Source organism: Triticum dicoccoides, chromosome 7B, assembly GCF_002162155.2.
Source record: "Triticum dicoccoides isolate Atlit2015 ecotype Zavitan chromosome 7B, WEW_v2.0, whole genome shotgun sequence".
In the NCBI taxonomy this organism is placed as follows: Eukaryota; Viridiplantae; Streptophyta; class Magnoliopsida; order Poales; family Poaceae; genus Triticum; species Triticum dicoccoides.
In genome coordinates, this window is record NC_041393.1 from 150,730,660 (window position 1) to 150,749,105 (window position 18,446).

Here is an 18,446-nt window from a genome sequence, read left to right on the forward strand (position 1 = left end):
ATATAAGAGTTGATACATAAACGCACATATAGTAAGTGTTTGGATCTTCCTGCGAGACTGTTCTTTTCGCTGGAGAAAGAGAACACTTCTTTTCTTTTTTTTTTGATTCAACAAATGCAAGTTCGTCTTCGTCTGATTTGTCAATGGGAAAACAAAATCATGGGTGGAGGAAGAGGCTGTGATCGATAAAGGGGATGATGATGACTTCCATCTTTCTATGGATTTTCTCTCATTATAAATCAAAAGATCAGGTCAAAGCCTTCCAAACCATCCACTGGATTTTCATGTTCGTAAGGGAGGAATATGTGTGTGTTGTATATAAATAAAGGACTTTCGATTTAGCGTTGTCATTTTCACGAGTTTTTAGATAATCCAATTTTATGTGAGATTACTTTCATTTTTACTAAATCACTTGAATCAGTTAAAGGAGATGAGGCTTCTGGCCCAGCCAGAGGGGCTGTAGAGGAGAGTTTTGACTGCGAGAGAGGCAGGTCCAGGTAACGGGGAGAATCCGCTAGGCTAAGGTTGAGTGGCTCACTTCCTTGAGAATATAGAATCTATAACTAAGAAATGAGAATTGTTGACCCATATGATCTCAGGCTCATAAAGAGGATGAAACTGATAATTTCATTCACACTTTGAAATTGAGCTCGTCAGTGATCTTTTCCAAGGTGTCTAGAGAAACCTTCTTTGAACATGACATTCGTACCCAAGGAAAGTTTTGGCAGGCATTACTGTGATCTTGAAGCCCTTGCTAGGACCTAGTCTCTACGGGTCACTACTAAAGAAGGTTCTGGCATGCTTCGACTTAGCCTTGTGATCCGCCAAATCATCTCTTGATCTGGTATTCCGCAAAGGAGGTGGATAGGGTCAGCCTTTTCTTCATGGATATGTAGATCTATCAGACCTATCTATAGTGGAATACTAGATTCTTTGCTACTTCCTGGATTATCCCTATGTTTGTTGTTTCCATATCCTGCCTTCTTGTCCTATGCGCTCAAGTCTATGGCCAGTACTGCCCGGGGCAATATTACCAGTTTTCTGAGGGTTCCATCGCGTCTTGGTTGGTTTTTCTCCGCAAGCAGAGCAAGCTAGTTCACATCCGATTATCCTTACCACACTAACCATTGCTGGCGAGGTAGCCTTGCCCTAACGTCATAGAGAAGACATGCTGCAGCTGCCTTTCTAAGACCTAGTACAAGTGATGACCTTGCTGATAAGTGTCGAATGCGTAGTTCATTCGCATGTCTTTCGAAAAAATTGACAGTTGATGATGGAACGAACTGTTCGACCTTGATTTCTTGGCTTGGATGTTGTTATCACAATCAGGTTGCCATAACATGCATTGCTATGTTGAGACAACATGATCTTGAATCAGGATTGGATTGCCTTATCTTATTAGTAGGAAGAGGTGAAGTTCCCTTTTCTTTTCCCTGGGAAACGGTACCTGCATTTCCGTGAGCTTTTCCTATCCCATTTCTCTCTATTCTCTAATTCCCTTAATCAAAGAAAGTTTATATACCCTTTGAGGGAGTCCTGGATTAGGGGCTGTCCGGATGACCGGACTATGACCTTTGGTCGGACTCCTGGACTATGAAGATACAAGATTGAAGACTTCGTCCCGTGTCCGGATGGGACTTTCCTTGGCGTAGAAGGAAAGCTTGGCGATACGTATATGTAGATCTCCTCCCATTGTAACCGACTCTGTGTAACCCTAGCCCTCTCCGGTGTCTATATAAACCGGAGGGTTTTAGTCCGTAGGACTAACAACAATCATACCATAGGCTAGCTTCTAGGGTTTAGCCTCTCTGATCTCGTGGTAGATCTACTCTTGTACTACCCATATCATCAATATTAATCAAGCAGGAGTAGGGTTTTACCTCCATCGAGAGGGCCCGAACTTGGGTAAAAACATCGTGTCCCTTGTCTCCTGTTACCATCCGCCTAGACGCACAGTTCGGGACCCCCTACCCAAGATCCGCCGGTTTTGACACCGACATTGGTGCTTTCATTGAGAGTTCCTCTATGTCGTCGTCTTTAGGCCCGATGGCTCCTCCGATCATCAACAACGATGCGGTCCAGCGTGAGACTTTTCTCCCCGGACAGATCTTCGTATTCGGCGGCTTTGCACTGCGGGCCAATTCGTTTGGCCATCTGGAGCAGATCGAAAGCTACGCCCCTGGCCATCAGGTCAGATTTGGAAGCTTGAACTACACGGCCAACATCCGCAGAGACTTGATCTTCGACGGATTCGAGCCATAGCCGGGTGCGCCGCACTGTCATGATGGGCACGATCTAGCTCTGCCGCCGAACAGTGCCCAGGAGGCCGCGCCGGTGTCCGCTCCGACCCTTAGTTCGGAGCCGACTGCGCTAATCAAGGATGGATGGCTAGACACCGCCTCGGGGGCTGCACCCTCTACGGTGATCGAGCCGAACACCAGTCTTGTCCTTTGCGAAGCTCGCGACTCCAAGGTGCCGGACTCCTCTCCGGACTCCAAACCTTCTGCGCCCCTGCCGATCGAATCTGGTTGGGCGCCGATCATGGAGTTCGCCGCTGCAGACATCTTTCAGCATTCGCCCTTCGGCGACATTCTGAATTCACTAAAGTCTCTCTCCTTGCCAGGAGAGCCCTGGCCGGACTATGGTCAGCGAGGATGGGATGCGGACGGCGAAGAAATTCAAATCCCACCCACCGCCCACTTAATAGCCATTGTCGATGATTTAACCGACATGCTCGATTTTGACTCCGAAGACATCGACGGTATGAACGACGATGCAGGAGACGACCAAGACCCAGCGCCTCTAGGGCACTCAAAAGCCACCTCGTCATACGACATATACATGGTGGACACCCCAAAAGAAGGGAATGGCGATGGAACAACGGAGGATGACCCCTCCAAGAAGCAGCCTAAGCGCCGGCGTCAGCAGCGCCGCTCTAAATCCCGCGAAAGCAAAAACGGTTATTCCGGCACAGGAGATAATAACACCCCGGACAATGCCGAAGACAACCCCCTCCCGCAGGATTCAGCACAGGAGGATGGAGAAGTCAACCCTCATGAGAGAGCGGCAGACAAGGAGGTCGAGGATGATAATTACATGCCTCCCTCCGAAGACGAGGCAAGCCTCGAAGACGACGAATTTGTTGTGCCTGAGGATCCCGTCAAATAAGAGCGTTTCAAACGCAGGCTTATGGCCACGGCAAGCAGCCTCAAGAAAAAACAGCAGCAGCTTAGAGCTGACCAAGACTTGCTAGCCGACCGATGGACTGAAGTCCTTGCGGCCGAAGAGTATGAACTCGAACGCCCCTCCAAGAGCTACCCAAAGCGCAGGCTGCTACCCCGATTAGAGGAGGAAGCACCTAAACCTACATCATTAGCGCACGATGCGGCCGACCGGCCACCTCGTGGCCGCGATAGAGAGGCCTCTCGGCCATCGATTCAAGCCGCACCCCAGCGCCGCTATACCAAGGCATGGGGAAACGCGCCGGACCTGCAAGACATATTGGAGGACAAGGCAAGGCAAACAAGATCGATCTATCGCGTGGGCGCCCCACGGCATGTGGCGATAATCGTCATGCCGGACATGGCAAATACGGCCAGGCCGAACACAGCAGACAAAGCTCATTTGAGCTTTGTGGTGATAAAGCCCAGTACAGAGGCGCCGCACACCCACTATGCTTCACAGATGAAGTAATGGATCATCAAATCCCCGAGGGTTTTAAACCCGTAAACATTGAATCATACGATGGCACAACAGATCATGTGGTATTGATCGAGGATTATCTCCTTCATATCCACATGGCCTGCGGTGATGATCTACATGCTATCAAATACCTCCCACTCAAGCTTAAAGGACCAGCTCGGCATTGGCTTAACAGCTTGCCAGCAGAGTCAATTGGTTGCTGGGAGGACCTGGAAGCCGCATTCCTTGACAACTTCCTGGGCACCTATGTGTGACCACTAGACGCCGATGACCTAAGCCACATCATTCAGCAGCTAGAGGAATCGGCCAGACAATTCTGGACACGGTTCTTAACCAAGAAAAATCAAATAGTCGACTGTCCCAACGCAGAGGCCCTCGCAGCCTTCAAACATAACATCCATGACGAATGGCTTGCCCGGCACCTAGGACAGGAAAAGCCGAAATCCATGGCAGCCCTCACAACACTCATGGCCCGCTTTTGCGCGGGAGAAGACAGCTGGCTAGCTCGTAGTAATAACATGACCAAGAGCCCTGGTAATTCGGATACCAAGGACAACAATGGCAGGTCGCGTCGCATTAACGGCGACAATGCGGAGGATACGACAGTTAACGCCGGATTCCGAGGCTCTAAACCTGGTCAGCGGAAAAAGCCATTCAAAAGAAGTACTCTGGGCCCGTCCAATTTGGACCGAATACTCGATCGCTTGTGCCAGATACACGCCACCCAAGAAAAACCAGCCAATCACACCAACAGGGACTGTTGGGTGTTCAAGCAGGCAGGCAAGTTAATCGCCGAAAACAGAGACAAGGGGCTACATAGCGATGACGAGGAGGAGCCCCGGCCGCCGAACAACAGGGGACAGAAGGGCTTTCCCCCACAAGTGCGGACAGTGAACATGATATACGCAACCCACATCCCTAAAAGGGAACGGAAGCGTGCACTCAGGGACGTATATTTGTTGGAGCCCGTCGTCCCAAAGTTCAACCCATGGTCCTCCTGCCCGATCACTTTCGATCGAAGGGACCACCCCACTAGCATCCGCCACGGTGGATTCCCCGCATTGGTTCTAGACCCAATAATTGACGGATTTCACCTCACTAGAGTCCTTATGGACGGCGGCAGTAGCCTGAACCTGCTTTATCAGGATACGGTGCAAAAAATGGGCATAGATCCCTCAAGGGTTAAACCCACAAAGACGACCTTTAAAGGTGTCATACCAGGTGTAGAGGCCAACTGTACAGGCTCAGTTACACTAGAAGTGGTCTTCGGATCCCCGGATAATTTCCGAAGCGAGGAGTTAATCTTCGACATAGTCCCGTTCCGTAGTGGCTATCACGCCCTGCTCGGACGAACCGCATTTGCAAAGTTCAATGCGGTGCCGCGCTACGCATACCTCAAGCTCAAGATGCCAGGCCCTCGAGGAGTCATTACGGTCAATGGAAACACCGAACGCTCTCTCCGAACAGAGGAGCATACGGCGGCCCTCACGGCGGAAGTACAAAGTAGCCTCTCAAGGCAATTCTCCAGTCCGACTATTACACGTCCGGACAGTGTCAAGCGCGCCCGGAGTAACCTACAACAAGACCGCCTGGCACGTTCCGTGCAAGCGTAGCAGTGCGGCCCCAACCCCAGCCCTCGCAAAATTGCGAAACCAGTGCTACGCGTACATAATTACGCTCTGGAAATACCATGGGCATAAGGGGAGGGGCACAACCACGGCACGCCCAAAATACAGCTCAACCGCACTAGGGGCTCCCGATTTTGTCATTTCTTTTTTATTACTTTCAGGACTCCATTCTCCGGAAGGCCTGTCTGGAAATACAATCGCCGGACACACGATGCAACAGCCAGGGAGGTAGCAAGCTACGTCGAATGTCCAAGTGGTCTCTTTAACGAGCAAAATACATGTCTTACATAAAGTCCCGCAACTTGCCCTGGAGGAGGACATGTCAAATAATCCCATCTCTTGCTTATCGCACTATTTGTATCGTTCTGCTTTCACAGCAGCCTTTTAATAAACAATACATAGCTCTTGTCTATTCTTGCATTCATTTTTTTATGTAAGTATGTTTAGTTATAACATTATGCAACCGTACACTTTGGTACGGCCAATACACCAGGGGCTTAAGTACCCCAGAATATGGTGTGAGAAGACCGAACACTCTCACGAGTGCGGCACCCCGAACTTATAGCATTATATGCATCGGCTCCGAATCATGTCTTGGGTCAATAGTTGGGTTTGCCCGGCTCCCATGTTTTGGTACCTTACGTTCCGTTATATCGGCTAAGGTAGCACTGGGAGAACTACTGCGATTGTGCCCCGGTTGAGCTGGGTTGAGCACCTCAGTAGAGAAAGCTAAAACTGACCGTCATGATAGGGCGAGAGCCGGTCGCTGTTCGAGAGGTTTTCGAGTCCCTAAAGACTTATGCCGCTTAGAGCGAGGAGTTGTCTTTGTCCAGCCAAGGCGTGGATAGCGCCCCGAACTCGGTCTTCCGAATACTAGGGGCTTCGCCGAAATTTAAAGTTATAGAATTCTATGGCTAAGTGAGAGTGATAAAGCATTATAGTCTGATTGCCTTGTTCGTTGTGCTGAGCGCCTCCCTCGAAGGACCCAAGAATGGGAACAAGAGCGCTCAGGTTTATCTCGAACACCCCAGCACTCGTGGCATGGGGGTAGAAGCCGACGACTTGCATCTCTCAGATTCAATAAACGGCCGCACATAAGGTAATATTTTAAATTCAACAAGCGTTGCTTAGTGCATATGAACAAGTTTTCAGCGCACAGGATAAACACGAGCGAGTTTACTCAAAAATTACATCCCTGGTACATTCATTCGCCACAAGGCGGGCACCCTTCAAGACGCCCTGATAATACATTTCGGGCCTGCGATGCTCCTTCCCCTCCGGTGGCCCATCTGTCACCAGCTTCTCAGCATCCAGCTTGCCCTAGTGCACTTTAGCGCGGGCAAGGGCCCTACGGGCGCCTTCGATGCATACGGAGCACTTGATGACTTCAAGCCGTGGACAGGCATCCACCAACCGCCTCACCAGCCCAAAGTAGCTCCCAGGCAGGACCTCCCCAGGCCACAGCCGGCCTATAAGGCCCTTCATGGCTTGTTCGGCTACCTTATGGAGCTCGACCAGCTGCTTCAGCTGGTCGCTCAAGGGCACCGGGTGTCCGGCCTCAGCATACTGGGACCAGAACACTTTCTCCACCGAGCTCCCTTCTTCGGCTCGGTAGAATGCGGCGGCGGCGGACACACTGTGGGGCAGATCTGCGAATGCTCTTGGAGAGCTCCGGACTTGGGTAAGTAACAAGTAATTCACTTTCACGTGCTTGCTTTTCATAAAGAATGCCTTACCTGCCGCTATATTCTTCATCGCCTCAATTTCTTGGAGGGCTTTTTGGGCTTCGGCCTTGGCGGATTTGGCGCTCTCAAGGGCCGAGCAAGCTCGGACTCTCGAGTCTTTGAGTCAAGCTCTAATCTCTCGTGTTTCTTCACAAGAGCATGGAGCTCTTGCCGCACTTCCTCCGCCCGCGCCTCCTGCTTTTCTCGCTCGGTGCGCTCCGCGGCTGCATTGTCTTCGGCCTTGGACAGCGCTTCCTTCAGGGTCGCCACCTCGGTTGTGGCCCGTGTAACATTCATGTTGGTCCTGTCATTATTTGCAACCAGGTATTTTTTATATACTTAAATAAGGTACTACTTACCTTCCTTGTCCTCGGGCTGCTTCTTGGCAAGTCGAGCTCGTTCTCGGACTGCTCGAGGCTCTGCTTCAATGCATCGACCTATGCAGTCAGTGCGGCAGAGGTCAGCAGCGCAGCCTGCATTCCCATATTGACATATTTATGTTAGACTCCTGCATATATCTTTTTAGATCCTCAGTCCGGTTTTTCTTTCCGAACACCAAACTGAGCATCACGGGCTACTGTCTATGCGGTAATATTTTTACATGTGTTAAATACATACCTCAAAGCCTGTTAGAAGGCTGGCACAGGCTTCTGTCAGCCCGCTCTTGGAGGACTGAACCTTCTGGATCACCGCACTCATAATAGTGCGGTGCTCCTCGTCGATGGAGGCGCCGTTAAGCACCTCCAGCAAATTATCCGGTGCCTCCTGTTGGACGGAGGTAACCAGCATCGTAGGCTTGCCCTTCTTACGAAGGGGCCGCCTGCCGGACTCCGGAACCACTGAAGGTTCCGGTGCGGCGTCCGGCCCCGGGCCGGACTTAGATCCCTCTGGGGTTTCATCCCCTTTGCGCCTGGAGTCCGGAAGGTCGCCTTGCGGCGCCTCCGGGGCTACCTCCTCCTGGCCTGTCCCCTTCTGTGACTCCACCTCGACATCATCCGTGGGGCGAGGGGAGGTAGCAGTCAGAAATGAAAGACTATTCACATCCGACGAATCCAGGGATCCGCTCGACGAAGTGTCGAGCTGGGCCTTGGGCGGACTGCATGATTATATTCGGCGTTAGAAGATATTGTGCACTAAAGGAACGCCATGAGTTATTCTGGTATCCGGATACTTACGATGTTGCCAGTGGCTTGGCCCTGGATGGCCACTCCTCTCCGCCGTCTTCGGCGTCGGTGGCGTAGTCCGGAAGAAGGGTCTTCCCCTTCTTGGACACTTCGGCCTCCCCAGTTGGGCGGCCTTCCTTTTCTTTCCTCCCCCCGTTGGAGGGGGACAGACTTCTTCTTCCTCCTCCTCGTCTTCGGAGGAGGAGGGCGCTTCGGGGTCGTCGGGCGATGAGTCCGACACCACCAGGCGCCGGGAGCTCCTTCGAGTTCCCGTGGCCTTCTTCTTGGCCTTCTTCTCCAGCACCACGTGAGGTCCCGGGACCAGCAGCTTCGCCAAGCGGGCATCTGTTGGGCCTTCGGGCAAAGGAGCCGGACAGTCGATCCGTCCGGACTTCTTTTGTCAGTCCTGTTAAAGGAATGGGAGCTTAGATCCCGGATGGAGTCAAACTATGAAAAAGAAGTACCCTGTAATGGGTAAACTAAGCTTACCGCGCTGGCTTTGCGCTTTGTGTAGAATCCGCGATCCTCAGTAATGGGAGGGTGAACCTCGGAGCTCTTGAAAAGCACCTTCCAGGCATCTTCGTGCGTTGTGTCGAAGAGCCTGGGCAAAGTTTGGTGCTGGGCGGGGTCGAATTCCCACAAGTTAAAAGCCCGTCGTTGACACGGGAGGATCCGGCGGAAGAGCATGACCTGGACTACGTTGACAGGTTTTACCTTCTTGTCCATCAGGTTTTGGACGCAGGTTTGGAGTTCGGTCACCTCTTCCGAATTACCCCACGACAGGCCCATCTCTTTCCAAGAGGTGAGCCATGTGGGAATGCCAGATCAGAATTGGGGGGCCGCTGCCCATTCAGGGTCACACGGCTCGGTGATGTAGAACCACCCCGATTGCCACCCCTTGATGGTTTCCACAAAGGAGCCCTCGAGCCATATGACGTTGGGCATCTTGCCCACCATGGCGCCTCCGCACTCCGCTTGCCGGCCGCCCACTACCTTTGGCTTGACATTGAAGGTATTTAGCCATAAGCCGAAGTGGGGCTTGATGCGGAGGAAGACCTCACACACGACGATGAACGCCGAGATGTTGAGGATGAAGTTCGGGGCCAGATCGTGGAAATCCAGGCCGTAGTAGAACATGAGCCCCCGGACAAATGGGTGAAGTGGGAAGCCTAGTCCGTGGAGGAAATGGGGAAGGAACACTACCATCTCATGGGGCCTGGGGGTGGGGATGAGCTGCCCCTCATCTGGGAGCCGGTGCACAATGTCGTTAGACAAGTATCCGGCCTTCCTCAACTTTTTGATGTGCCTCTCCATGACGGAGGAGGCCATCCACCTGCCTCCCGCTCTGGACATGGCTGGAGAAGGTTGAGGTGGGAAGTGCGGACTTGGGCGCTAGAGCTCGAGTGCGCGGAGATGGAAAAGCAAAGGAGGAAGAAGGCGTAAATGGAAAGAGTGGATCATTATCCCCTTATATGGGCAGACGAAACTATGTACCCCCACCAACCTAGTAAAACTCGCTTATCTCCCAAGTGCCGTGATTAATGGCGCGATTGGGTTACCCATGCCCGTATTGATGAGAATCCCGGAATAAGGGGACACGATCTCTGCTTTGACAAGACGTGCCAAGGAAACCGCCTCGCTAAACGCGCTAAGGTGGGACATAAAACGATTCGAATAAAGGCTTGGCCGTGGCATGATGTCACACTGCGGAATACGTCAGCAGATTAGATTTGTACAAATATTATTCTCTCTGCGGTGGTATGTGGAACTTATTTTGCAGAGCTGGACACTATCCTTGTGTTCAGCATGTTCTATGAAGTATTCGGAGGAGGAACCCGCCTTGCAATGTCGAAGACAATTTGTGCGCCGGACTCATCGTCATTGAAGCCTGGTTCAGGGGCTATTGAGGGAGTCCTGGATTAGTGGGTGTCCGGATGACCGGACTATGACCTTTGGCCGGACTCCTGGACTATGAAGATACAAGATTGAAGACTTCGTCCCGTGTCCGGATGGGACTTTCCTTGGCGTGGAAGGCAAGCTTGGCGATACGTATATGTAGATCTCCTCCCATTGTAACCGACTCTGTGTAACCCTAGCCCTCTCCGGTGTCTATATAAACCGGAGGGTTTTAGTCCGTAGGACGAACAACAATCATACCATAGGCTAGCTTCTAGGGTTTAGCCTCTCTGATCTCGTGGTAGATCTACTCTTGTACTACCCATATCATCAATATTAATCAAGCAGGAGTAGGGTTTTACCTCCATCGAGAGGTCCCGAACCTGGGTAAAAACATCGTGTCCCTTGTTTCCTGTTACCATCCGCCTAGACGCACAGTTCGGGACCCCCTACCCGAGATCCGCCGGTTTTGACACCGACACCCTCTGATTTGGGGATCCTTCTTTTCTGCACTTCCCCTTTTCTCTACTTCCCATTGGAGTGTACGTGGCCATTTTCAGATATGGGATAGGTCCATTTTCATCAACCAGCAGGAGGAAAGCTAGCACATTTACCTTAATCCATTTCACTACCGAGAAGTTTGATGACTTCTCACCTTCATAACATACTTACCAAACCTAGTAAGGGATTTTGTACCTTAATCTAGTGAAACGTGCACATTCGATCCCTAATCTAGCTCTCTGTGTAGAAACCCATTGGCAAAGAAACGGGTTGATTCTTCGGTTCAAGTGATGGTGGGGGATCAAGAAGAGTGGCTATCTGGGGTTTGAACTTGGACACGGGATTAGCTTAATTTGGATAGTTCATTTTATCACTCCACTGGGCCCTTGGCCTTTCTCCCTATGTGTATGGATGATAAGAAAAATGCCAATCGAACCAAGTAAGGGCTCCGCGTGAAGCATATTATGTAGATCTAGCTGACAATAATAACTGAGATCCTATACAAATAATGCATTAGCGACCCCTTGGATAGACAATTCATGCTACTCGACTCACCATCACTCTTTAGAGACATTCGACGAAAAGCAAGCTTACCAATAAGAAACAGCTGGCATGGCAGTATCTTCTATATCTTCTATAATGAATATAATGTGCACACCTGGCTTTAACCAGATAAAATCTAGTATAGCGGGAAGGATGTCATATTTCTGGTCCACTACTTAGACTCTACGAGGGCTTTAGGTGAGGAACTACTTATGTCCCAAGGCACCCTTCTCCTGAGTCCTACCCAGCTCAAGTTTAAGAATGCCCACAGCCCCAAGGATAGGTAGAGGGGGATCTTGTTCTGTTCAGTGCCGCCTCTTCCTCGGCCATTCAAGAAAGGGATTTGCTTCTTCTTACAGGTCCTTGAGAAAAAGAAGAAAGATAGGAAAGGAATTAGGGCGTAGCCGAAGGCAATGGTCCAGCCTGTGTGAATGGATTTCATTGTATTTTTAGATTCCACTATTTGTTCGATAGCAAGCAAACTCTCCCAATTTAGGACCTTCAGTGATCTTACAACAAACATCGTAAATGGCAATCAATGAATTCCGGCGAAATAGAAGATCTACGGGTCACCATAGTCTTCTCATACACAAAATAGGATTCCACACTCTTAAACAAGAGGTTGCCACTTAGCATAAGGAAAGGGAAGAGTAAGGCCAACATTGACTAGAGCTACTGATATCTCGGGACACTATGTGAAATAACTACGATATGCTTGCTATTCTGGGAAGATAAGTCATGCCTTAGGAAACTAGTCATGTTATGATCGAATTGGCATGTGCGGGCTTTGTGACTACCACTGATTGGAGGATCAAGAAGCCTACTAGTTCACTCTTCCTGCGATATCTGATCAATCGCTCATGTCGGTTGTACAGATTCTATTAGTGGCTTTAGGTTATTCCTTCTATGACCTGACGTCTCCATCACTACTAATAAGGAAGGCCACTTTCTTTTCTATCGGGCCTTCAAAATGCAATGCAGTAGAAACAGATAGCTGAGTAGAGAGTGCGGCCGAAGCATCCATAGCTTAGCAATTATGTTCTTATAGATAAGGATTAGACGGATGTAGACAACCAATAAATCTAAGGTGAACCAATAGAAATAGAGTCTGGTGGAATCGGTCATCCCGTGGGGAGAGACTCAAGAACATGATAATATGATGACTCCGCTGCGCTGCTCTGCTGACTAGCCGTTTCCTCTTCTAAGTAAATAACCAGCTTCAGTTCATGCTCCTTGCTGGCATAAACATATTAAGCTACATTGGATAAACAATCGAAACTCCGTAATTGTTAATAGTAGGGTAGCGAAGTAGCCGTGTTTGCACGCGTCATAAGAATTCTAGTATAAGGAAGCGACGGGAAGGGAAAGGTGATTACAAAATACGGATACGTAAGGGTCGTGTTTATTGACTATCACAGAAAATGGGAAGAATTTAGCACACATGGTATCAGAGCTGATACCTTCACCCAAACCGTAGACGTCGGCGGTGAAGAAGGAGGTGAGGGCACCTGCTTTGATTAGGCTCACTGTAAGTTTGTTTGAAGCTCCGGAGTCTAGTCTACTAATGGGTGCTATGGTGTGTCCTCCCCTCTAAGGTCTCGCTTTGATAATCGACTCTTACGACCCACACAGGAGAGGGTTTTTCCCAACCGTTCATGCCTCTTGGCTATGAAATAAAAGAGTGGGCTCTTTGAAGCTAGGTATTAAGCACAGGAAGGTATGGGAATATAGTGAGCACTTTCTTAAACCGAGATGTGAGACTACTAAAGAGGCAGGTAAAGTGGGAAGTGGGATTCATGATCCAAGCTTATGAAGAAAAAAAGAGATCTCATTAATGCTTCTAAAAATAGTTATAGCAATCCCTCGCCATCTGAGCCAAAACGAATCCCAGTCAAATCTCTAAATGCTTTTGGCATTCTTTTCCCTTGCATTTCCCTAATTCTTTTATTAATATGGGAATGGGAGCAAATGAGGAGGCATCGAGACGAAGAAATGAATTGCTCTTTGGCTAGTGGAAATGGGGTTCTTGTTGTCAACGAAGTAACTGCTCTATTTGGAGAGTGGAGCCAGCCTCAAAGCCGCCTTGGTTCTATAGTAATCTCTCAGTGTTTGAGTTGACTAATCCGATGGTACTTGAAGAAGAGTGAAACGACGAGATTCCCTTATAGGATGAGAAAGGGATTCCTGTTGCTTTTGGGTGGGTCCAATCAAGGTACGAAAAAACTCTTTTCCCAAGGCTCACTAATACAATCCTATCTTACCATTCTTCTATCCTTCTTCATCACGGGACAGAAGCATAACGTTGATCTATGGACAAAGGAAGGTATCAGAAAATTCATTATGACCTAGACCTAAACCAGGCTGATATTGAACAGAGGAGGAGTTCTTGTTACTACTTCTCGCTGGCACCAAAAGAAGTTTTGCCTGATTCGGACCTTTTGTGGTGGTATGCCGAGGAAAGCACCTAAAAACAACCCTTGTGCCATGGAATATTCCCTTTTACGATTGGAGAACCTGGCTTTGATGACATTCCTGAGGAAGGTATTTCCCCTACTAGGCTCGTTGCTTCGCTTATTAAAGATCAGAGAAGCGAATGCCTCTCGTAATTGATTGAAAAGTGCTCGCCTCTAGTTCCGGCAGATGCCTGCCATGTACCATCTGTGGAGGAAGTAGTGGGTTATTCGAAGTATAGGATTATTTCTCAAGTGTCACCAAGGATACACCCCACTTACTAAATAGGCATGTGGATGCGGCATCTGTCTCTATGCGGTGAAAGCAATGGGAAATGACATTCTGGGTTTGATTACTGGTACAAACAAGTTCAAAGCTAGCGAGAGCATAAAGAACGGTAGATTCCATTCAACTGGTAGGTCAAGCCCTTACCCATAACACTTATTCAAAATGGGCTATCCGAAAGAGGAGATCAATAATTCCACTATCAATATGGGTAGGCTGCTATATCTAGAAAGAGAAGATGAAAGGTTTTGGATTATTAGCAAAGGTACTTATCTTATTACTCAGCTAGGCACTTACAAACCTATTTATTTACAAGTTCCACATGGGTCTGGTCAGGAAGACTCGGAATCATTCTCACGGCCACCCCACACGGGAGCGGCTTCTCCGCTAATCGATTATCACTTGCATACAAAAAAGCTCCTTTTCCAATGGAAACCTGGGGAAATACAGCTGCTCAATTCATTCGATTTTGAAATAGCGTATAAAGTGATTCTTGCAATTTCACTAGAGGCAGCGTAGCAATTCTCGCGGGAATCTCGGTCTTTTTTGGGCTGATTCCTTAACGAGAGCCTAGTCGAAAGCACCCATAAAAAGAGTAAGTTGTTTTCGGTATGGGTACGCTGGCCCCTACGAGGGGCGATAAGCAAGGTAGAGACCAGGGAGCAGGACCGCGAAGGGTCTTCCCATCTCTTCTTGTTATTGTCTTTGTCCAAGATGCCTGGTTCACCAAATGAGAATTCAAATCAAGATTGTGTGAAGTAGAGATCTTTTTCTTGAAAGCGGATTTCTCCCTTCAAAATATCATCCATCTAATTTGTTAAAGTATGGAATTCTCACCCAGAGTTGCGGAACACACAACTCTATTAGAAAGTAGAATGACCAACTTTTACACGAATTTTCAAGTGGATGAGATTGGTCGAGTGGTCTCAGTTGGAGATGGGATTGGACGTGTTTATGGATTGAACGAGATTCAAGCAGGAGAAATGGTGGAATTTGTCAGCGGTGTGAAAGGAATCACCTTAAATCTTGAGAATGAGAATGTAGGTATTGTTGTCTTTGGTAGTGATACCGCTATTAAAGAAGGAGATCTTGTCAAGCGCACTGGATCTATTGTGGATGTTCCTGTGGGAAAGGCCATGTTAGTCCGTGTGGTCGATGCCTTGGGAGAACCTACTGATGGAAAAGGGGCTCTAAGCGATCACGAATGAAGACGTGTCGAAGTGAAAGCCCTGGGGATTATTGAACGTAAATATGTGCATGAACCCATGCAAACAGGCTTAAAAGCAGTGGATAGCCTGGTTCCTATAGGCCGTGGTCAACGAGAACATATAATCGGGGACAGACAAACTGGAAAAACTGCAATAGCTATCGATACTATATTAAACCAAAAGCAAATGAACTCAAGGGGCACAAATGAGAGTGAGACATTGTATTGTGTCTATGTTGCGATTGGACAAAAACGCTCGACTGTGGCACAATTAGTTCAAATTCTTTTAGAAGCGAATTCTTTGGAATATTCCATTCTTGTAGCAGCCACTGCTTCAGATCCTGCTCCTCTGCAATTTCTGGCCCCATATTCAGGGTGTGCCATGGGGGAATATTTCCGCGATAATGGAATGCACGCATTAATTATATATGATGATCTAAGTAAATAGGCGGTGGCATATCGACAAATTTCATTATTGTTACGCCGACCACCAGAGCCGCTAAACGATCGGACTAGATAGGTGCAGGTAGCTCGACTGCGTTACCCGTGATTGAAACACAAGCTGGAGACATATCGGCCTATATCCCCACCAATGTGATCTCCATTAGAGATGGACAAATTTGTTTGGAAACAGAGCTCTTTTATCGCGGAATTAGACAAGCTATTATCATTGGCTTATCCGTCAGTCGCGTCGGGTCTGCCGCTCAGTTGAAAGCTATGAAACAAGTCTGCGGTAGTTCAAAACTGGAATTGGCACAATATCGTGAAGTGGCCGCCTTCGCTCAATTTGGTTCAGACCTTGATGCTGCGACTCAGGCATTACTCAATAGAGGTGCAAGGCTTACAGAAGTGCCCAAACAACCACAATATGAACCACTTCCAATTGAAAAACAAATTGTTGTGATTTATGCTGCTGTCAACGGCTTCTGTGATCGAATGCCACTAGACAGAATTTCTCAATGTGAAAAAGCCATTCTAAGTACTATTAATCCAGAATTACAAAAATCCTTCTTAGAAAAAGGTGGCTTAACTAACAAAAAAAAGATGGAACCAGATGCTTCTTTAAAAGAAAGCACTTTACCTTACCTGTGAATTAATCAAAAAGGTTGCCCCTTACTCGCAGATGTAGGAAGATGGCTTTTCTCGCCAACTGAACCCCAATAGGCTATTTTGGACTTTTTGCACATAATTATCAAAGATAGATTTTCGTGCCATGCGTAAACCAAGCTACTAAGAGTCTACCCCAGCCACAAGGGGGAGCTGCTCCAGTAGTTCAGGATACCCCACCCAACCCCACAAGGGTTGACGGACCCCCTACCTATACCTATACCTTATGATTACCTATACTTGATGATTTTCAATCCACAGCTCATTTTCTTGAATACGTGACAAGCCTTGCAAATTGTGATAATATGTATCAAATTAGTGGTCCGCATAACCCAATATTTGAAAATTATGGAGGTGCAGGCCCAAGTACTTCGAATCATCAACAATAAATCCAAGAAAGAACAACAAAGGAAAAACGTGACAAGAAAAGTGTTTTCTCGACTTGAGATGTTAGAAGGTGTTAAATCAATAGGTGTCGGAGCTGCTACAATTTCTTTAGCCGGAGCTGCTGTCGGTATTGGAAACATCCTTAGTTCTTTGATTCATTCCGTGGTGCAAAATCCATCATTGGCTAAACAATCATTTGGTTATGCCATTTTGGGTTTTGCTCTCACCGAAGCTATTGCATTGTTTGCCCCCAATGATGGCATTTCTGATCTCATTCATTTTCCGATCGCATAAAAAGTCATGAGATCAAAAAAGAAATGTGAGAATGTAGTTACAGATGTAAAAAAAGTAAATATCTCGTTCTCTTGTTCTTAAATCATGAATTGGATGATGTGCGTTTCATCAAGTATGAACATATTGCATTTTTTGCTATGCAATTTCAGTACTGGATCGACGTCCATTTATTTCTGTGTCCTCATCTGCATGTATGTCTGTGTTAGATAGGCTCTGGAAGGCCTTACTTTACTAACAGGTAGGGCGCGTTACTTTAATTCTTTTTTTTCTGCTTACCTGCATGTTTAGATTATTTACTTGCCCTTTCACTTTTTCTTCGGCTGTCACCAACTTTGTTCAATGCTAGTCCCTAACCTATGAATAAGGGCTCCGCTGGCTATCGGGTTCAGAGAAGTTTGTAAGCTCTTTCTCTTTTTTCATTTTTTGCCACCTCCTGTGTCTTTCCGTTTAAGGTCTTTAATTCGGCATTAACTTCGTTAGAGAAAGCCATGCGTGAACTACAAAGCATGGGATCCTGAACACCACGAAAGAAAGCGTACTACTTTTCAATAAGGTTCGACTTCAGAGAGGAGAGACATGGACTTGTTTTAGGCGTAGAAAAGGCATATGGTATGAAATATTGATTGAAAAGAGGTAGGGACTGGTCTCGCTGCTAAGGGAGGAGGAGACCTCTGTCGGAGCAAGCTAAAGAGCCCACTTCAGTTAAGGCACTCGATCAAGCCTATACATCCGGGAATTTCACTCCAAACCAAAGACGACTTGCTTTGCTGCATTTCTTGGGCTGGGGCTTTACTTGATTTTGGCGAAATAAAGGCCAATATGGTCTACTTTCTGGTGTCGGTCCCTTCACAAAGATAGCCCTTCTTGCTCTTATTCTTATTCTTATTCTTATTTGGTGGAATACAAGAGTTCTGAAGCTCCTTTCTTTCAAGTGAAAGTTGCCTAGCTTTCTTGGTTCAGAATCCAATCCAGTTGAAAACAAACAATTGCCCTATGGCAAAGTCAGATGAAAGTCTAGGAGTGTAACCCACGTACGAGCGTGGCGCAGAAAGCGAAATGTTTTGTAGCGAGTCAAGCGTAATACGCTCAAAAGGAAATGGGGTCGATGCTAAAACTCAAACAGTTCCCCGAAGGGGGCCCCGGGTTGAAAGAGCGAGCTACATTCTTTCATAGAAGACAGAAAATAAGAGGACTGATGCTTTCTTACTTCATCTTAATATAGGGATTGTAGCATTGGAATTATGGAATTTGAATGGATTGAGTACATCAAGATGAAGAAATTAACGTAATAAGTGATATTCTCAAAAGATTCGGTCATGCCAGAAACCTCATTGTGCATGTCACTAAAAAAGGGTACAAAGAACCTGAGATGCAAGTAATAGCTGAATAGCCGGGGAAACACTAAATAAAGACAAGTGTCATCCGGACTTACTTGATTGATTGAATCTAGAGATGGAAATGCCATTGAGAGATTAGAAGGGATAGAGAAAATGTCATATAGAGGTCGTGCTTCTGCTCGGTCCAAAAGAACAATCTGAGTGAGGATAAGGTGGTTTAT

The 18,446-nt window shown here is 47.7% G+C and overlaps 2 pseudogenes; both read left to right on the forward strand.

Annotated features, from left to right (window-relative positions):
• Positions 1–14,717: 14,717 nt before the first annotated feature.
• LOC119341392 lies at positions 14,718–16,192 on the forward strand (annotated as a pseudogene).
• Positions 16,193–16,630: 438 nt separating this feature from the next.
• On the forward strand, positions 16,631–16,898 carry LOC119341913 (annotated as a pseudogene).
• The last annotated feature ends 1,548 nt before the right edge of the window (positions 16,899–18,446 follow it).